This window comes from Canis lupus, chromosome 17 (genome assembly GCF_048164855.1).
Source record: "Canis lupus baileyi chromosome 17, mCanLup2.hap1, whole genome shotgun sequence".
NCBI classification, from domain to species: domain Eukaryota; kingdom Metazoa; phylum Chordata; class Mammalia; order Carnivora; family Canidae; genus Canis; species Canis lupus.
This window is the reverse complement of record NC_132854.1, coordinates 13,368,015-13,390,345: the sequence shown is the minus strand read 5'-3', so window position 1 is coordinate 13,390,345 and position 22,331 is coordinate 13,368,015. Positions and strand designations below refer to the sequence as shown.

Sequence of the window (22,331 nt, the reverse complement as noted above, 5' to 3'; positions counted from 1 at the left end):
GAGGTAAGGATAGTTAAATGTCAGTTTGTTAATGAAATGGCAGAAGACAAAGGTCATTTTTTTAACCTCATTTGGTTAAATAGAAGGCCAGCAAGCCTCTGTTGAACCCGAAAGTTTTTTTGGAAGTCTCTTGATCCATAACAATCTGAAAGTTTGGGATTCATGGTCCTGGCTGAGTAACTGATTACCTTTCTTTCAAGAATTGGAAATGTGTAGAAAAAAAACTAGATACTTGAAATCACTGCTTAAGCCAGAAATTCTCTAAAACCAAAACGTTCCACCACCTCCCTCTCGCACCATGTCTTCTGCTGGAGCTGCCAACCCAGACAGACTTTTCTGTGCTTCTTCTCTTTCTCTCTTTGGTGACTAAAAGTAGGCAACAGAAGGAAGGAGGTTGAGACCTGTAGGACTGACTCATCCATCTTCTGGACAATCAGAGACTAGAAAACAAGTTTTCTCTGTAGCCCATCTCACAGTTAGATTCAGCACCCAGTCAAAATCTAACAAACCAGGCCCGAAAATCTGAATTGAATCTTCCCATTAATGGGAATAGACATCAAGGGCCAAATCACCAAAGGCCTGCCATACGAATAACTTACTTCTCATAGCATAGCAACCTGTAGGCTTCATGTGGCTCTGAATATCATAGCTTGTACAAGATCTGCTCATCCCTGTGGAGCAGGGGATAAGGAAGTGTGAGCTGAGACCATATTCCAGGAAGACCATCCCACATGGCTTGAGGGGGGGAGCATTATTCCCCCTACTTGGAAAACAAGAGCTCATTTACTTCAGAAGAATCCCCTGTGGGCCACTCCACTGGCAATTGCCCTTTTTTGCAATCCAAAAAGTAGAATAACTCAATTTTATTAGTCACTAGCCAAGATTTTTGGCTATTAGTAATTAGACAAGATTTATATTAAAATTGGCATCATGGAAAATGTTGGTTTGTCTAAGATAAAAGCAAAATTCTTTACCCATATCCATTTCCAAATTGGTTCATTATTTCTCCCTGGCTTTGCATAATGATTCATTCAATGAACTTGGATCCCTTTCTTAGCATCCTTGAAAACAGAAGGGAGGTTGCTATTAATTAATATAACCATTTCGGAGTCAGGGAAATGGAAACAGAGAAGTGCAAACTCCTCAGTGGACAGACAGACTAAGCTGAAGAAAATATCCCTTAGCCCATCAGCATAGTACCTTCCCTGCAATCAGACTACACTGTATTTTAGGGGGGAAAAAAAGCCCCTAAGGAAATAAATATGTGATTTTAGTGTACACAGAATCCTTTGGCTTCTAAGATTCTCCATCATATCCATGTCCATCTAAGTCCTGTATTTGATCAAATGATAAAATGAATAGCAGAGGTTTTTCAACTGCTGCATAGAGAAGTCCCCATATAGAGGGAAAGAAGGTGTAGGAATGGGAGGGGGCTTTGTAAACGTTGAAACTTTGCCCATTATTCAACCAGAGCAAACCCACTTTTATACTTTATTGCATCTTGTGCATCCATGTAGTGATTCATTTCAAGAGAAAATCCATTACTTTCAAAAAAAAGAAAGCTTACAAATCACTTATAAATGTGAAAATGTTTTCCAAACTATAAGGTACTATGGAAATATTAGATATAAATTTTCCTTCTTACACAAAGAGAATAAAGTCTGCTCATTAGCAGGACAAACTAACATTCACTGAATAACCATTTTACAGAAGAGAAAAATGAGGTAAATTCCCACATCTAGGAGTTTTTGAGAACGACTAATTCCAGAGCCGGCATTTTTTTCTTCTTCATCAATTTCTCTGACCTTTCAACCAATGCATATGTCCGGCCCCTCAGAAAATTCAGCACCATACTCCTGCTTCCAAAACACCCTTAGGGGTTCACCTCGAGTTAAGGTTGGTCAGTTGGGCTTTTACTGCTGTTAATAGTATTATCACACTGTAGGGGGAGGAAAATAATTCTCCCTCTACCATTCTAAGTTCTTATTTGAGATTCCATAATAAAAGACAGATTAACAAAAGAAAAAGAAACAGAAGTTTATTAACACTTAACATCATATAAGTATGAGAGAGAGCGGGGGGGGGGGGGGGGGAATGAATTAACTCCTCAAGGTGGCTTAGAATTCAGGCTTAAATACAATCTTAATACGGAAAGGGGTGGGGATGTAGGCCCCTTCGGGGAAAGGAAATGATTTTTAGGGAAGATAAATGGGACTTTAGAAGAACAGATGGGAGTTATGGTAGTTTGTGACAAAGTCTGTCTGGGTGGGGGTGGACCTTTAGTCTGCTTTCCTGTGACAAAAGTCAGTCTTCCCTGGTTGAGGAAACTCCCAGAGAGCCCATCTATGACAACTGAGCTCTGTTTAGAGGAGCTGAAGCCTCCCCCTGCTGTTTATCAAGAGTCTACAGCTCAGAATAATCACTAGACCAGAGTGGCATGTTCTGGGAGGCATGTCCTAAGCTCCTCCAGGCATATTTTGGGGGGTCATATTCTGCAACCCTCTAACACCAAGTGTCAAGAACGTTTTCAAATTAGTTTTTAAAAACACTATTTCTTTTTCAAAATAATACATGTCCAGTTTATATAATGTATTCCTGAATCCATTTATCAAAATAGCTCAATAGGGTGGCCCCACGTGGTGTGTATTAGCCCCAAAGCAGAAAACATACCTGAAAATTGCGGTCTCTAAAAGTGCTTTATTCAGTCTGCACTGCATTTTTCCTTTTCTTCATCAGCTAGAGCCCACAGAGATGCAACTGTCTGTTGTTTGAAAAATGATTGTCATCTTTCTTAATAACTCTGATAAGGAGCCCTATTTTTAACTCCAATCTAAAATACATTAGGGGAGCCATCTAGTTTTCAAAGTTGGCATTTAGGAGTTACATAGAACATCCCTCCTCCCTAAATTTGATTTACCATCTGTGCTCATTCTCAGTGTTCTGAAGCATCCACACAGGTTATATATTTCATTTTGGGGAGAAATAAGATTAAAAATAAGAGCTCTTTAAGCTGCCTCACACCTGATTCCCTGGTACTTGGAACAAGGAACTTAGCTCCACGGTTATTTCCAGTTCTTTCTTGGGGACCAGGAACAGGAACAGCAAGGTAACAGAGAAACAGTTGGTCCATTTGAAATAAATACATTACATGTGCAGAAGCCTCCTAAACAGGAAACATGGGTTATAATTAGCTCTTTTCCTACACCAAAATAGGGTCAAATTTGGATATAGGCAGTGCAGGTAACAGTCTACTTGATGAAATTCCAGGAGCATCAGGGAAGGCCCCCAAATAGCTTCCTCCACCTTCTGCTTCATGCTTGCTAATTTCATAGCAGCTCTACTGGGATGTAATTGACACAGCGTAACCTGTGTATGTTCAATAGACCGTGCAAGTCCATGCATTTCCGCATATGCACACACCAAAAACCATCACCCCAATCAAATAATGAATAGTTCATTATCCCCAAAAGTGTCACAGTGCCCCTTTGGAAATCTATCTGTCTCTTGTCTTCTGTTCCCCTTCTAATCTCCAGACAACTACTGCCCTGCTTTCTGTCATTATAGATTGGTTGGCATTTTCTAAGATCCTATAAAAATGAAGTCATACAGTATGTACTCCTGTCTGGATTTTTCCTTCAGCCTGGTGATCTTGGAATTCTTCCCGGTATCAATATTTTTTTGCCCTTTATTGATAAGTACTGTTCCATTATAGGGATATGCCACCATCTGTTGATCCATTCACCTTTTCATGGATATTTGGATTATTTCTAGTATTAGGCTTTTTTTTAAGATTTTATTTATTTATTCATAGATAGAGAGAGAGAGGCAGAGACACAGGCAGAGGGAGAAGCAGGCTCCATGCAGAGAGCTTGACATGGGACTCAATCCAGGGTCTCCAGGATCATGCCCTGGGCTGCAGGCGGCACTAAACCGCTGCGCCACTGGGGCTGCCCTAGTATTAGGCTTTAACAAATAATGCTGCTGCAAATGTATGTGTATAAGTCTTTGTGCAGACACTAACTTTGATTTCTTAGCTAAATTTCCAGGAATGGAATTATGGCTTATGTGGTTGGTATTTGTATAATGGCCTGTTTTCCAAATGGTGGTACCATTTTGCATCCCACCAGCAATGTAGGAGTTTCAGTTGCTCCAAATCCTTGCCAACTCTGAAATTTCCAGTGTTTGAATAAAATATGATTTTATCTCTTCCTTTCCCATATGTTGACCTTTTATCTCTTTTCCTTGCCTTGTTTTACTCCAGAGACCCTCCAATACAATGCTGAATAAATATGGTGAGAGAGGACCTCATTGCCACGTTCCTCATCTGAGGGGGAAAGCATTCATTCTTTCACCATTAAGCATTATGTTAACTATAGGTTTTTTATCATGTCCTCTATCAGGTTGAAAAATTTCCTTCAATTCCTAGTTTCTGAGAGCTTTTCATCATAAATAAAAATTGCATCTTGTCATATGCCTTTTCTCTACCTATTAAGATGATGATATTATTCCTTTTTTTAATAGACTTATTTTTAAGAGGAATTTTAGGTTCACAGCAAAATTGAGAAGACACACAGATTCCCCATATTCTTTTTATTCTATTAATATGGTAAATTGATCTTCAAATGTGAAATCAACATTACAGTCCCGGGAGAAACCCCACTTTGTCATGCCACATTATCCCTTTAATATATTGGTGGGTTTGACTTGCTAAAAAATTTTTCAGAATGATGCAGCTAACAAATTCTGATAAAAAGTGGGGAAGAAAACTTGACAGTTCAGGACAAACAAGATAAAAGAGACATTACCTATTTTAAATTTTTGAGAAGGCAATCCTAGCCAGAAACTAATGGTTTGAGAATCCCCATCAGTTTTCCCACCAGACTGTCTGGATTGAAAATGCTACACTGTACATTCTGAGCATTGATCTATGCACTTAAAAAACAAAAGAATCAGTTTAGGGGAAGAGAATATCAGATCATAGCTTTATTGTGGGTATAACTAGTTAGTTCTAAGATCAGCTATGTCCAAAAAGCAGTCAAGCCATTGTTGTTACCACATTAGATTAGCTAAACAAATAGTTAATTGAATGTGTATCCTCTTTTCTTTTTTTTTTCAGCTTTTATTTTTAATATTATGTAGGCCTCTTACTTTTTCAGGGACCAGATGAAATTTATAATAGAAATATAACAAAGTTAAAAGTAAAGAAAATTTTACCAAAAATCATCCTATAAAGGATTGTTTATTCATCAAGAAGTTTTAAAATAAACCTTTTTGGCTATAAATCATAAGAATTTGCAAAGAAACCCAATAAATATAAAGCCTCCCCCTCTCTTACCATGCCTTTTACCCACTCCCACTCTTCCATCTGCCTGGACTCCAACACACAGAACAGGAAGAGATTGGAAACCCACCAATTCCATGGTCTTGGCAAGACTTCCAGGAGTCATAGGTTCTGGTCTTAAGGATTAATGGTCCTAAATCCTGATGACATCATAACACATTACCAAGAATTTGGGGTATAAAGAAGTCATTGTAAGTATAAAGTCTTGGGGTCATTTTTCTGCAAAAAATGTGTTTGCCAAGAAGTTTGGCCAAAGAACAGCTTTATCTAGACCAGCTGATCTCTGCAAGCAGACATGTATTTCCCAGTGTACACATCTCTAGTAAGCTTCCATCTCTCTTTTCTTTCTCAATTCCCTCTCCTTCTCATCCTTCTGTCCCCTCTGTTTTCTCTCCTTTCTCTCTGTCACTGCTTCCTTAATTGTGTGTGTGTGTGTGTGTGTGTGTGTGTGTGTGTGTGTGTGTGTGTCTTAAATAGAGCAGTAGTTAGGAGCATGGACTCTTGATCTGACTCTGGCTCAAATTCTTACTATGTTTCCCTTTAGCAAAATGACTTCAGCCACTTAATTTCCCCCACTTCTCTGTGTCTCAGTGTCCACATCTGCAAAAGTGAGGATAATAATTGTTCTTACTTCATAAGAATGTTAAGAGAATTAAGAAGTTAATATATAAAAACATTTAAAATAAACCCTGGCACTTAGTAAATTCTCCATGAGGATTAGCCGCCATCATCATTATCAAAGTAAGGAATATTGACTCCCCTGGAAGGGTGGAAAGGGAGACGCCCTTTACCTTTTCTGCATTGCTCTTGCACTCAGCCTCCATTCTGACCACTCTCAGAGGTTCAGCACAAATTTGAGGTCCCCTAGAAGAGATACTTTCTGAGTAGCTTTAAGAAGTCAGCCAGCAGATATCCAAGAATAGAGCAGAACAAGGACCAGCTTGTCAAAAGTATACATGGAGAATCAACCCAGATTTGCTGCAAACATTCAATGTCACCTTGTACCATCATTTTACTTCTCCAGTTCTCAAATTTTCTCAACTGTGACTTGAAGGACTTGAATTAAAATTATTCCTTAATGGGACATCTAGGTGGCTCAGCAGTTGAGTGTCTGCCTTTTGGCCCAGGGCGTGATCCCGGGATCCAGGATTGAGTCCCACATCAGGCTCCTGTCAGGGAACTTACTTCTCCCTCGGCCTGTGTCTCTGCCTCTCTCTCTCTATGTCTCTCATGAATGAATAAATAAATTTTTTTTTAAAAAAGTAAAATAAAATAATTAAATTAAATTAAATTATCCCTTAATCCTTCCATGCTATTTCAATTCCCATCCTCTATTCCATGTGATCTTTGCATTTACAAAACACAGAATATACAGGACATTCAGAAATTATTGATTCTGTTGATATTGGGAAATTTGTAGGAAAAGGAAGACTGTCACATTCTTGTGGGGTATGGCCACATGGGTTACGACCAATCCAGCTCTTGACACCTCAACACCACGTAACCAAGAGGGAAATGCAACTAACAGTGTTCTTGACATCTGCCAGGACAGCAGCATCTTCTCCATATAATTGTCCTTCTGGCTGTGTTAAGGAGCATGTCACCAGAATCAGAAAGCAAGGACACTCCATATCCTCACTACCATCCTTTGGACCTTTTCTCTAGTTTTCTTCTTCCCTTCCCACTCTCATTTCCTTTTCCCTTTCTTCTCCCTCTCTGTCTTCAACAACACTTCCCACTGCTGCAGCCACTAAAGTAGATGACATCTTTCCAGATCCTCTTTCTCATTTGATGAGCATGTTTCTCATTTACATGAAGCTAGTTGCACAGTTTCATACAGAGAAATTATATAATTTTGAACCTAACAAAAAAAGAAAAAGAGAAAAGTAAAGAAGAAAAACTTAACCATCAATATTTTGGTATATTTTCTAACATTTTTCTATGCATAGATATTTATGCTCCAGGGAATATCATATATTTCCGTTGTGTTATAATTTTTTTTTAATTTTTATTTATTTATGATAGTCACAGAGAGAGAGAGAGGGGGGCAGAGACATAGGCAGAGGGAGAAGCAGGCTCCATGCACCGGGAGCCCAATGTGGGATTCGATCCCGGGTCTCCAGGATCGCGCCCTGGGCCAAAGGCAGGCGCCAAACCGCTGCGCCACCCAGGGATCCCTCCGTTGTGTTATAATACCACAATTAAATCTGCCTTTTTCACTTAGCACTGTTTCTTAAGCACCTTCCATTATAGTATATATGCATCACAAATAAATTAGTTGTGTTCATTTTGCATCCTCTAAAATACATTTGCCAAAGCTTATGTCATCTATTACCTGTTTCTAAGCATTTCAGTTATTTCCAGTTTTTCAGTATTATCATTGGCACTACAATAACCATCTTTGTGCTTTAAGCTTTTTACATATTTAGACATATTTATATAGGATCCCATAAATTAAATCAAAGAGTATTAACATTTCTAAGCTATGTTTTTCCAAAATGTTCTTTAAAAAAAAAAGTGTACTGATTTCAACCACTTATGTGTTATTCAGTCATTAATTCATTACAAATTTCTATTGAACATATACTATGTGCAGGCACTATCTGGATGCTGTGAAGAACAGTATAAAAAAGGCAGACTAGAAGCTTCCCTTCCTTCTTGCCATCTACAAGAATATTCTCCCTCTGTACTCAGGACTGAGCCATCCCTTACAGAGCTGAGATGACAGCAGTTAGTGTTTCATATGCATTGATGGCTCCTACAGGTCAGTGGTTTATAAAGTTGGTTATAAGCATTCAAAAATGTTTACTTTGTAATAACCCTACAAATAGATAGGTATTATAATAACCCTTTCGTACAGATAAGGAAAATGAGGTTGAATTTATGATAAAGGGCAGGGTTCAGGCCAGGTCTGTTGGCTTTCAAATCTCATTCTTGAATCAATAGAATCGGTTCTGCTTCCCATTTTGCAGCTTTATGTCTTTGGGACCTGCCCTTAATTTCCCATTTTTCAACAAATCCTTTGTTACTGGTCAATTCTCCAGCTCCTCACCTCTGGGATCCTCTCTTCCTATCCAGTTCAACTTCCATGTCATGGTTCTTCACTTCAGAGCGTCTCTCACCAACCTCCTAAATCCTTTGCTTTTGTTCCACATCAACCACTCTGCAGGTCTCAACCCTGAAAACATCCAGACTAATGTCAAATCTCACTCCCCAAACACTTTAGATTTCCTTCAGTTCTCTGAATTCACCATCTTCCTTCTCAGCCTAGGTGTCTGAGCACCATATTCCCTCTGCCCAAATCACTCTTTTTGCCACCTCTTTGTCCAACTTTTACTTATTCTCCATATCTGGGATTATGAGTCACTTCCTCCAGGAAGCCCCAGAATCTCTCCTGTGTGTTCCCACAGCTACCAGAACATGGAATGGTAATTTCTGGTCTAATGGTCACCTTTGCTATAGTATAAATTCAATGGGGACAGGAATCCTGACCATCTTATTTACTGCTGTATCCCATTCCTAGCCTAGTACCTGGCAACTGTTAGGTGTCTATTGTTAATTATAAAATGAATGAATTTTCTAAAAATTGTTCCTTGTGGAAATGCTCTGCCAATGCTAACGAATAATTTCTTGTACTCTATACTTTAAATGTCTTGGGTGGTCTCCTTCTTTATGGGTTTAATACTATGTACAAGGGCATGTTCCTGTTCTTATTTTCTTTAATCTGCAGATATAAGTTAATATATATATATATATATATATATATATATATATATATATATATATATATATAGTTTGCTGGAACCATGTTTTGTTTGGACTGATGGCATTTATTAATGCCTGTTTGTTAATGACTGTGGCTGTTGAATAAGAAACCTTACTGAATTTGAAATGTTTCAGTGAGTCTACTGGGGTCTGTGTTTTCTCAATTTTTTTTAGATTTTTTATAGTGATAGAATACACATAATATTTACCATTTTAACTATTTTTAAGTATATAGTTCAGTAATGTCACATTCACATTGCTGTGCAACTCAACTCCAGAACGGTTGTGTCTTCTCATGCCTCTTCCCTAGAACAGGAGTGTCTAGATTTTTCAAATTCAAAAACATTTTCTTAATATCAAAAAGGTTCATTGAACCCTGCAGGATAATAGCCATGCCGTTGACAATACAAAAATAAACTATTAATTCAATACAACATATAAAGTGATTTGCATTTTACTACTAATCACAACAAAATATTTATGTAAGTGTAGTAGGCAGGGTTTGGATTTGCTTTTAATCCCCCAGGTCATAGGGGTGAGCTTCTAACAGCCACATTACACAGAAATAGCCACAGATTATGGAGCAGAACTGGCCACCTGACTCATTGAACTAATCAAATTCCTACACTAAGAATTTAAAAATATCAGAAAGACAGTAATAGGTAATGATTGATTGATTCAGTGTTTCCATGTAACCAAACTGTAAGATAAATTCAGAAACAGTGGATGATCACAATCTACAGGTTCATCCATGTTCTATGAGGTGGTAATTATTCCCATGTTACAGATGGCAAAACTGAAGCTTGGAGAAGTTTTAAGCCTTGAAACCAAACACTAGTTGTTTGCCAATAGTTTTATACAGTGGAACACTCTTGAAACTGGGCTGCCATTGCAAGTTCATTTGTCTGTCTTTTCCATTGAACTCTGAGCTCCCTGAGATTTCAGATAATGTTCTGCTCCACTGGTGCCCAATAAATGTTTCTGACGTAAGTGAGTGACTTTATACCTGGTACTATATGAGGTTACAGGGAGTACTAGAAAAGTGGTCTATAGGAAATCTACACAACTTACCCAAGAGTTGGACAAATGCAGTTGCTGTTTCTGAAATACACCAAGACTGGTGTAGACTTTAGCATCTATCCTACAAGAATCTGGAGAAGGAAAATGATTGATGTGTTTTGTGTCAACCTAACCCAAGTATGAGTAATGAGATAAAGCTGTGACAAAAGTTTTCTTGTAAGGCACTCCAAAGCAAAGGCAGACCAAATGATGTCTTAATTGTCTGGGTGTTTTTATTCAAATATCGTGATTAACACTACTTGAAATGTGACTTCCAGACTCATAAACTTTATGTATACCTGTTGTCAAAGTTTTTGAGGGGCTATTAGTTCAACTATATTCCACTCCACAGTAATTACATGATGTTAAAGAAAATAATGAGTTTCTTTTCAATTGTTGGAAAATTAAAAAGGCCTGTGGAAGTGAGATCTAAGTGATTTATGCACCAGGATCCAAAGATGCTTTGGTCTTTGAGAATATTCTACATGTAAATTTAATCTCCCTTCAACACATGTTTAAATTATGCCTTGATCTATTTTTAACACTGTCATAATCCTAATGACTCTCAAAAATTTGAAAACATAATCATTTCAGGATTTCAATTCAAACTCTATATTAAATACTGATTTTTAAATACTTGTCAGAATTGACAGCCTCCACATCCTGGCGATATAAATTAGAAAACTTTATTTGAGGGAGGTGGCTGGGGGATGGGCTAGATGGGCGATGGGTATTCAGGAGGGCACTAGTGATGAGCACTGGGTATTGTATGTAAGTGATGAATCCCTGAATTTACTCCAGAAACTAATACTGCACTGTATGTTAACTAAAAAAATTTAAATTTTAGAAAATCAAAACATTAATTAAAAAAAAAAGGAAAGGAAACTTTGATTACAACACCAGGGAAAAATTTTTCTCTAGTGTTATTGATAGATGTCCCAATCTGTCTTCAGATCAAACAGACAAGTTTCCAATTTATTCATAGAACACATTTCACACCTCCTCTGTGTCATAAGTTGAATATTCTTCCTACAACATATTGTATCAAAATGCATAATTGAAATTGGTTCTGCTATAAATTGTTTTAACAAAATTCTGAAATCAGATTAGTACTTACTGTGAGGCAATAAATTTCTGTCATTTCAGTCATCACGTTTGTGGTGCTTTGTTACTATAACCCTAGGAGACTAATACACCAGGCCAGTTGTCTTGTAGAATATTCCACATTCTAGATGAGAAAGTGTTTTCTTTGTGCTATTGTTTAACTTGCTCCTCTTTCTCCTATATTTCCTGTAACTTGAAAGTTACATCTAACAGCTTGATTGGATTTAAATCAAAGATTTTTGTTGAGACTATTTCATGGGTGCTTCTATTCACCTCATACTGTATCACATCAAAGACGCATGATTTCAGGTGGTCCCTCTGTGGTGACATTAACTTGGATTTCATGCTTAAGGTAGGACAATATGTCTTTAATGACTTAAAAATTGCTTAGCCACTTCACGAACACCAGGGAGGTGGTAAGACGAATGGAGAAGTGGCATGTGGCAGGTATATTTCCATCGAAGGGGCACTCCTTCCTATTGTTCTGCTCCTTCCTCTGGGGACCTCCACCCTCTTTTTCATCTGTTCCTGGTGGACATATCAATCACAGCACCTTAATCCCTATATATGAATGGACACCTAGATATCTGGACCCAGTAAGTGGTTCCAAGATGGGTATGTGAACTGTCTTGGCTCAAGGGCCCGAGAAAACAGCCTGAGGCAAAATTCAGACATGAACACACTGATGAAGGAAACAATCCCCAAAGACCAAAAGGAGGAAGGAAAAAAGGAAAGAGAATGGAAAGGATGAAAAGCAAAAATCAGGTAGTGTAGTACTGAGCTGGCCACAGCACCACCAAAACTATGGTTGTTGTGGAGGATATCTTTAGACACAGCATGGACCCCGCGTGTCAGAACAGTCCATCAGGGAGAAGACAGGGAGAATCACTCATCCACCAGCTCCTTCCAATCTCCTGTTTCTCACAGGTCAAATTTCATCCTGGAGGACACTAGATCTTCGCATCATGGGTCACCTCTGGGGAGCCACTGAGAAGCCAGCTCCTACAGTGGCCGCAGCAGCATGAGCCAGGGACACTTCCTAACAATTACCTGTTGCCAGTGATATTTGAGTGATAGTTTAGGCCAACAACATGCCAAAGTGCCCCAAAATCCTAAAGCTTTTTGTGTCTCAGCCATGACACAGAAATCCTGGAAGTAATTATCAAAGGCCATGAGTGAGGAATAATATGATTTGTTGCACTGAGGTTTCATCAAAGTACATCCTTTTATCCGGAGGATGTCTTGGCCATCTTGGAGCACATTGGTACGTTGTAGGTGATGTGCGTATATTTATCACTAGGTGGTGGTACAGCATCACACTCAGCCCTTCCCTCCCAGAGCACCAGAGAAAATAAATGAATGCACGCTCCGTTAAATCATTACCAACTTTCCTTCCACTTCAGAAGTCGCTGAACCTTCTATCACGTGGCAAAGCAACCCAGCCAACAGGCCTCTCAGGTCTGTTCAAGTTAATGATTTATTGATCTTGTTGGCTGATGTTTTCACTTAATCCTTGGGCTTGATTTAACTGAGCTTCGGTAGTTAAAAAAAAAAAAATAACAAAACTAGTCAGTCTTGCTAGAATTCTAAACAAAGAAAAATAAGCCTCCTTGTTTATAATCATCTACTGTGGGGCCATTGGCTCTGTGGATCCTAGCAGGGGCCCCAGTTCAGGAGAGAAACAGTAATACGGAGGAGGGAAAGACCAGCAGGTGGGCAGCTGACTCCGGTAAAACAATTCTAGTCTCTGACCTCTGGCTGAGCCCGACATCTCAGCTTCGGATTGCCTGAGTCATAAGTCTCAGGGGGAAGCCAGCTGAGAGTTGCAGCAACCAGTTCCTGCTACCAGAGACTGGGAGGGTGAGCCAGCACCTCAAGTTCATATGCAAATGAAAGTTACACCCAATCCACCAAAAAAAAAAAAAAAAAAAAAAAAGCCTTTTGAGTTTCCTGAAAGGTCCAGACTTCTAGAGGCTTTTGCTAAAGATCATGTGGCCACCAGTTTATTTCACTTGATCCTTAATCCATTTAATCACTGGATTATTTCACAATCGATTTGATTTATAGCATAAATGCAAATTAAAGAAGAAGACTGTAATACAGTACGATGCTCACATGTATGAAGACATCTCAAGGAAAATCTAACTTGTGGGGGTTTTTTGTTTGTTTTTTTCATTCCAGTATAGTGAACGTACAGCGTTATATTGGTTTCAGGTGTACAATACAGTCATTCAACAATTCTGTGCATTACTCAGTGTTCATCATGGTAAGTGTACTCTTAATCCTCTTCACCTATTTCACCCATCCCCCACTCACCTCCCTTCTGGTAACCATCTGTTTGTTCTCCACAATTAAAGAGTCTGCTTTTGGTTTGTCTCTGTTTCTTTGTTCATCTGTTTTGTTTCTTAAATTCCACATATGAGTGAAACTATATGGTATTTGTCTTTCTCTGACTGACTTATTTCATTTAGCATTATACCCTCCAGGTCCATCCATGTTGTTGCAAATGGAAAGATTTCATTCTCTTTTATGCTAATATTCCATTGTATATATACACCACATCTTCTTTATCCATTCATCCAACAATGGACACTTGGGTTGCTTCCACAACTTGGCTATTGTAAATACTGCTGCAATAAACATAGGGGTGCATGTATCTTTCCAAATTAGTGTTTTCATATTCTTTGGGTGAATACCCACTAGTGGAATTAATGGATCATATCGTAATTCTATTTTAAATTCTTTGAGGAACCTCCATATTTTTTTCCACAGTGGCTTCACCAGTTTGCATTCACATCAACACTGTACAAGGATTCCTTTTTCTCCATATTCTCACCAATACTTGTTGTTTCATGCGTTTTTTGTTTTAGTCATTCTGACAGGTGTGAAGTGATATCTCATTGTGGTTTTACCTTGCACTTCTCTGATGAGAGTGATTGAGCATCTTTTCATGTCTATTGTCCATTTGTATGTCTTCTTTGGGAAAATGTCTGTTCAAGTCTTCTGCTCATTTCTTAACTGGGTTATTTGGGGGGGTGTTATTTGGGTGTTGAGTTGTATAAGTTCTTTGTATGTTTTGGATGTTAACCCCTTATCAGAGATACCATTTGCAAATATCATCTCTCATTCAGTGGGCTATCTTTTTGTTTTGTTGGTTGCTTCCTATATTGTGCAAAAGCTTTTTATTTTGATGTATTCCCAGTAGTTTAATTTTGCTCTTGTTTCCGTTGCCAAAGGAGACATATCTAGAAAAATGTTTATATGGCTAATATCAAAGGTATTACTGCCTATGTTTTCTTCTAGGAATTTTATGGTCTCAGGTCTCACATTTTAAACCTCTCTGAGCTTATTTTTGTGTATGGTGTAAGAAAGTGGTCCCATTTCATCACCTTGCATGTAGCTGTCCAGTTTTCCAGTTTTCCCAGTGCAAACTGTTGAAGAGACTGTCTTTTTCCCATTAACTTGCATCGGGTTTTTTTGTTTTCCTTAGTCAGAGCATGTTCCAGAAGTCACCTGCTTCAACTTTAGGGGAAGAAATCACCAGTGGGGTTCTAAAGTAAGGGGAAGCATGTGGAAGGCAGATTGCCCTGGAGTTCACACAAGGGGCAGGCCTCAGCCCCTCTGCATTTGAAGTGTTTAGCTCTCTAAGGAGGAGGAGGAAATCCTACAGGTGCTCACCAGGTGCCTCCTGAAACTGCATCCAGAAAAGTAGAAATAGCCAAGCAGTAAGACCTATGTCCCTGCGAGCCCCTGAACAAAGCAGAGGCCAGCCTACCTCAGCAATCCACGTGACTGGCACAGACCTCATTTAGCATCACACTAGCATCCCTAGTGTGGGAGGTACAAGACCAGGTATCCTCACTGACCAGGGCCACCATGTGAATGCAAGTGAGGCTAAAGAGTTCAAAGGGCTGTGTTTTCCCAGAGGAGGCAGCCATTCCTCAATTGTGGAAAATTTCTGAGGCACCTGAGTGACTACTCATTCATTTTTTTTAAGATTTATTTATTATTCATAACAGACACAGAGAGAGGCAGATACACAGGCAGAGGGAGTAGCAGACTCCTTGCAGGGCACCTCATGCAAGACTCAATCCCGGATCCCGGGATCATGCCCTGACCCAAAGGCAGAAGCCCAACCGCTGAGCCACCCAGGCGACCCTCTAATATGTTCTATAAACAAGTAAAATAGATTTCAGTCTTCCTTCTAACAAAGAGAGAAATTTGTTCTTTCTTAGCCATAGTTTAGAAAGGTAGGTGTCACATGTCATTAGTGTTGACACTACCTACACTTTTAAGATTGCTGTCATATGTGGAACAGATTTTATTGAGCTTCTGTCAGCATGTGATAATATCCATAATCTGGGCCTTTTGAGTTTCCTTTGTGAACTGATTAAATTTTAATACTCTGAAGGAAGGTCAGTCATTAACTGGTTTTTCAATATAAAGAGTTTTGTAAAGAAATTTCCATTGTCTTGATTTCATGAGAAACCAGTGAGAAACTCTTTGTATTCATCAAGATGTTTAAGATTTACTTCTCTTTCCTTTTTTTAAAAAAAATTTTTATTGGAGTTCAATTTGCCAACATTTAGCATAACACCCAGTGCTCATCCCGCCAAATGACCCCTTCAGTGCCCATCACCCAGTCACCCCATACCCCTGCCCACTTCCCCTTCCACTACCCCCGGTTCATTTCCCAGAGTTAGGAGTCTCTCATGTTTTGTCTCCCTCTCTGATATTTTCACTCATTTTCTCTCCTTTTCCTTTATTCCCTTTCACTAATTTTTATATTCCCAAATGAATGAGACCATACAATGTTTGTCCTTTTCCGATTGACTAACTTCACTCAGCATAATACCCTCCAGTTCCATCCATGTCCAGGCAAATGGTGGGTATTTGTCGTTTCTAATGGCTGAGGAATATTCCATTGTATACATAAACCACATCTTCTTTATCCATTCATCTTTCGATGGACACCGAGGCTCCTTCAGTTTGGCTATTGTGGCCATTGCTGCTATAAACATCGGGGTGCAGGTGTCCCGGCATTTCACTGCATCTGTATCTTTGGGGTAAATCCCCAGCAGTGCAGTTGCTGGGTTGTAGGGTAGCTCTATTTTTAACTCTTTGAGGAACCTCCACACAGTTTTCCTGAGTGGCTGCACCAGCTCACATTCCCACCAACAGTGCAGGAGGGTTCCCCTTTCTCCACATCCTCTCCAACATTTGTTGTTTCCTGTCTTGTTACTTTTCCCCATTCTCACTGGTGTGAGGTGGTATCTCATTGTGGTTTTCATTTGTATTTCCCTGAGGCCAGTGATGCAGAGCATTTTCTCATGTGCTTGTTGGCCAGTGACTACTCATTCAGTTAAGCATGTCCGATTCTTGGTTTCAGCTCAGGTCATGATCTGGCATCAGGCTCCTCACTCCGTACAGAGTCTACTTGAGATTCTCTCTGCCTCTCCCTCTGCCCCCGCCCCCCCCCCCCAAATAAATAAATCTTTAAGGAAAAAAAAGTTTCTGGAAAGCATGGCTCTGACACTGACCATGTACAGCAAAGATCCATGGCAATAAAAAATGATTAAACTTTAGTTTTGATACCTAACCACTTACCCCTCCTCACCTTAGGATTCCATAACCCTCAAGTTCCTGAACAATCTGGGACAATCTCCTGAGAAGGAGATACTGACCTTTCTGCCAGTCAAGGTTGTTTGGGTTTTTTTTCTGCCAGTCAAGCTTTAATTCTTTAAAGAAATGAGACCATGTTTGCATTCACAGTTAGGGAAGTAAGTCACACCATTAACACCCAGAATACTCCTCCAATGGGCAAAGCAGATACTGCTGCTTCCTGAAGACAAATTGAGGCTTAAGGAGATTACATAACTGTTACATAGAAAGGAGATTATGTAACTGTTACATGCAACAAAAGGACTGGAAGTACCCACACCCCGTTCCCAATATTTTGATCTGATAGGTTTAGGAGTCACAGTCTTGCTTTAATAATTAGTTCATATTGCCTCACAGATGAAAGATGGGATATTATGGCCAATTGCGCCATAAAAATAATCATTAAAAATAAATACTGCAAATAAATTCCCAATTTGGCCAGCTGAGACCTTGGGCAGATCCCTTGAACCAAAACCTTCCATGTCTACAAAATCCACACAGTGAGGGCTTGACTTGTCTCTTGCAACTGCAGAATTCCCATAATCTGAACAAAAATGAGCCTTGAGCATAAAACAGAAATTAAAACAGCCTCACAACGGCACTGCCGGGTATTATTATCCTGACTGTAAGAAAAGATAAGAAAACTAAGGTCTAGAGGGACAAACCCTCTTAGACAGGATCACTCCTCTTGTAAGTGGAGAGCCAGGAGGCATGAACATCTGGCTGCAAAGCCGACACTCATTGACACCCTACATTGCTGTATCAGTTATTCATATAAGATACTGCTTCTTGGGCTCCCCTGCCAGGAGGCTCCCACTATGATTTAGTCCAACATATTTGGGAGGAACCATCCATCATTTGCAGACTAGTGAGAATTTGTTCATATATGGCCATCCAAGGACTGTGGTACTTGGTGGAGAGCTGAGAATGCTGCTAATTTGGAAAGACATAGTATTTGACAAGTATGCCTGGAGGGAAAATAGGGGCTGCCATAGAATGTGGGAATTCAGGCACTTGAAGATTCTGGAAGGTAGCTCAGAGCAGCAGTTGCAAACCAATGGCCCACAGATGTATTTTTTGGTAGCACAGCACATTTTTATAATTGAATGAGTTGCTGACATTTTTTAATGTTTTCTTTTTTTTTAAAAAAATCCAGATTTCCAGCCCAGACTATGCATATCCACTTAACAACAATAAGCTGGAGCTGAGGAGCCATGTCCCCCTGCATCTTTACTTCTCTTCAGTCATGATTCCATCTCATTTTAGGAGCTTCAGTCATCATCCACTCCCCCAGGGACATCTGCGGGGGTCGAAGACCTGGTCCTAGAGACTTTGAACTGGAAGAGGAAGGAGAGTGGCTCCAGCAGGTAGGATGGGGAAAGTCAGACAGGGCAATAGGACAGTACTAAAGATAACTTCCCAATGATTCCAAATTTTGAACATAAGACTGGCCAACCCCTGTGCCATGAAGAACCCGCAGGCTCAAGCTAAGCAAAAAGATAATTTAAATTAATATGAGAACTAAAATTAATTAATTAATTAATTCAAGGACTAAGATCAGAGTACTGAACATTAGCCCAGGGCCACTCCACCTGCTCAGTTTACCTGCTCCGATATTGCTCTGCCTCTCTGATATCTCATTACCAATCTTTGTTTAATTTCCAGATTCTCTCCTACCCTATTTCTCCAACAAGATTCACTGAAACCGTGGTCTTGTGACTCATTCTTGGATTCTAAACCACTTCTGTCACAGAGTCAGTGACGCAGTTGTGACGATGCTGGCTGGATTATTCTGTAAGCTTCCCTCAATCACAAATAGTTAATGCTCCACATCACTAGCCATCAGGGAAATACAAATCAAAACCACAATGAGCTACCACCTCACACCAGTGAGAATGGGGAAAATTAACAAGACAGGAAATAACAAATGTTGGAGAGGATGTGGAGAAAGGGGAACCCTCTTGCACTATTGGTGGGAATGTGAACTGGTGCAGCCACTCTGGAAAACTGTGTGGAGGTTCCTCAAAGAGTTAAAAATAGAGCTACCCTACGACCCAATTGGACTGCTGGGGATTTACCCCAAAGATACAGATGCAGTGAAAAACCCAAGACACCTGCACCTCAATGTTCATAGCAGCAAGGTCCACAATAGCCAACTGTGAAAGGAGTCATGATGTCCCTCAACAGATGAATGGATAAAGAAGATGTGGTATATACACAATGGGATATTACTCAGCCGTCAGAAAAGACGAATACCCACCATTTGCTACAACGTGGATAGAACTGAAGGGTATTATGCTGAGTGAAATAAGTCAATCGGAGAAAGACAGTCATCATATGATTTCACTCATATGTGGAATATAAGAAATAGTGAAAGGGATTATAAGGGAAAGGAGGGAAACTGAGTGGGGAAAAAATAGAGAGGAAGACAAACCATGAGAGACTCCTAACTCTGGGAAACAAAGGGTTGCAGAAGGGGAGGTGGGGTGGGTAAGGGGATGGAGTGATTGGGTGACAGGCAGTAAGGAGGGCATTTGATGGAATGAGCACTGGTGTTGGTGTTTGCCAACACATAGTTGGCAAATTGAATTTAAAGAAAATATTTTAAAAAGAAAAAAAAACAGTTTATTGGGCAAAGGTTGTCGGTCTCTGTATTGGACTCAGCAGGAAAAGAATCTTAGCTGAGAATTCAGAACCACAGCTTGGACCTTACTCAAGCCCAATATATATATTCTGTATATATTATCTTTATAATTCAGAAGCCCAGAAATTAATATGAAAGTTAGCCCCAACCTTATGATACCTCTGAGACTCCAGGCAGAAACACATGAAATCATTCTAAAGAGAAATCCTCAAAGATTATACTACAGTCCTGTCCCCAATGTAAAAAACCCTTGAATAATCAGCTCTCAATTCAAAATTATGAAAAAGACTGTCACTGAGGGGCACTTGGGTGGATCAGTCAGTAAGTATCCAACTCTTGGTTTCAGCTCAGGTCATGATCTCAGGGTCATGAGATCAAGTCTCTGGTTGAGCTCTGCACTCAGTGGAAAGTCTGTTTGAGTTTCTCTTCTTCTCTCTCCTCCTCTGCTCCCCACCCCACTCATGCTCACTTGCAAGTGTACATGCACATGCTCTTTTTCTCTAAAATAAATAAATAAATAAATAAATAAATAAATAAATAAATAAATCTTTTTAAAAAAGAACTTCATTGAAATACAAAAATTCAGCTGCTGAGCTAAGCATCAAATTCAATATAGCTGAGTAGATACTTAGTGAACATGAAGAGAAGTCTGAGGAATTTACACAGCATGAAACACAAAGAATTAAAAAGATGGAAAATGTAAAACAGAGCTTAAAGGACATGAAGGATGGGAATGATGGTCCAACCTGTTTCTAATAAATATTCTAATTGGAACTCATACAATAGAATACTATATGCTGTGACAAGAATGAATAAATAACAAATACATACAATAATATGGATGAATTTCAAAAACATAATGTTGAGTGAAAGAGACACAGAAATGTATATGTCACAGATTTCCATTTTTATTAAAGCTCAAAAAGGAAACTAATCTATACAGATAGAAGTCAAAATGATGCTTATTCTTGATGGAAAAGGTAGACAGTGACTGGAAGAGCCTGAGGAGGCATTTGAAGTCCTAGTATTATTCTATTTCTCTTCTCTCTCTCTCTCTCTCTCTCTCTCCCTCTCTCGGGGGGAGGGGCAAGGGGAGAGAATCCCAAATAGGCTCCACACTTAGTACAGAGCCCAACATGTGGCTCAATCTCATGACCCTGAGATTATGACCAGAGCCAAAATCAAGAGTTTGTCACTTAATCAACTGAGCCACCCAGATGCCCCTGTTCTATTTCTTGACCAGGGTGATGGTGAAACAGGGGTGTTCAGCTTGTGAATACTCATCAAACTGAACACTTATATGCATTTTCCATGTATTTTATACATCAAAAAATTTACATTTGTAGGAAAAAAATAAAATCTTGTGATACAATAGAGAAAATGTGCAAAAGCAATATTCTTGGATACAAAGGCTGACATTTTTCTGGAAGTGACAAAAGGCATGACTCTGCAGACTCAGAACAACAATGGATCCCAAACAGAATGAGTAAAAAGAAATCCCCACCTGGACATAGTGTAGTAAAACTGCAGCAAACAACAGAGATCTTTAAAGCCACTAGCAAAAAAAAAAATAAAATAAAATAAAGCCACTAGCAAGAAAAAATATATATATTATCTACAAAGAAAGCACAATGAGATTGATTACAGACTTCACAATGATAACAAAAGAAACTGTAAGGCACTGAAATGATACCTTCAAATTACTGAAAGAAGGTAAGTATCAACCTGGAATTCTAAACCCAACTAAAATGCCATCTAAGAGTGAGGACATTCAAAAAAAAAAAAAAGAGTGAGAACATAATAAAGACATTTCCAAAGAGTCAAGATTAAGTGTATTTGAGGAAGAAGGAAATGGAACACAGAAGAGTAAGCTACAAAATGCAAAGGAGAGAAATAGTGGGTAACGAATAAGTAAATCTAATGTCATGGCAAATTTCAAGTGTGCAAAAATAAGAAAGAGAGTTGTTACAGATTGAATTGTATCTCCCCAAATTTCCTATGTTGAAGTCCCAACCCTCAACACCTCAGAATGTGACCTTATATGGAAATAGAATCATTGCAGATGGAATTTGTTTGGCTAAACTGAGATCATTACAGTAAATCCTAATTCAAAATGACTGGTGTCCTTGTAGAAAGGAGAAATTTAGACAAAGGAATATACACAGCAGGGAGAAGACCACATGAAGATCAAGGCAGAGATCGGGATGATGCCTCTGCTGACCAAGGCATGCCAAAGGTTTGCAGAAAGCCACCAGAAGCTGATGAGAAGCATGGAAAAGATTCTCTCATAGTCCCTAGAAGAAACCAATCCTGCCTTGATCTTGGGCTTATAGCCTTCAGAGCTATGAAACAAGAAATCTGTTATTTAAGCAGAGGAGGAAGGAATCCATCCAGCTAAAAGCCATTTTCAAGAGACACACCTACAACAGAAAGATTTGCGATGATTAAAACTAAAGAGATTTACTATACACATACTAAAAAAGACCTGTCAGAACTATTGTGGTAAATGGAATGGTGACCCCTTCCCCCCACCCCCAAAGATATCCCTGCCCTAATCTCCAGGATGTATGAATATGTTAGGTTACATGGCAGAGGAGAAATAGGTTGCAAATGGAATTAAGGTAGCTAATCTACCCTTTAAATAGAGAGATTATCCTGTATTATGTAAGTAGACCTGATGTCATCACAGGGGACCTGAAAAGTGGAAGAGGAGCTGTCAGAGAGAGATGTGACTCCGAAAGAACCGCACAGAAAAAT

The 22,331-nt window shown here is 39.2% G+C and overlaps 1 long non-coding RNA gene across 1 annotated transcript; it reads left to right on the top strand.

Moving 5' to 3' along the window:
* The first annotated feature begins 13,232 nt into the window (after positions 1–13,232).
* LOC140608302 (uncharacterized) lies at positions 13,233–20,059 on the top strand. Its single transcript, XR_012010322.1, has 3 exons — positions 13,233–13,535; positions 18,197–18,297; positions 18,596–20,059. It is a non-coding gene; the product is annotated as an uncharacterized lncRNA (long non-coding RNA).
* Positions 20,060–22,331: the final 2,272 nt, after the last annotated feature.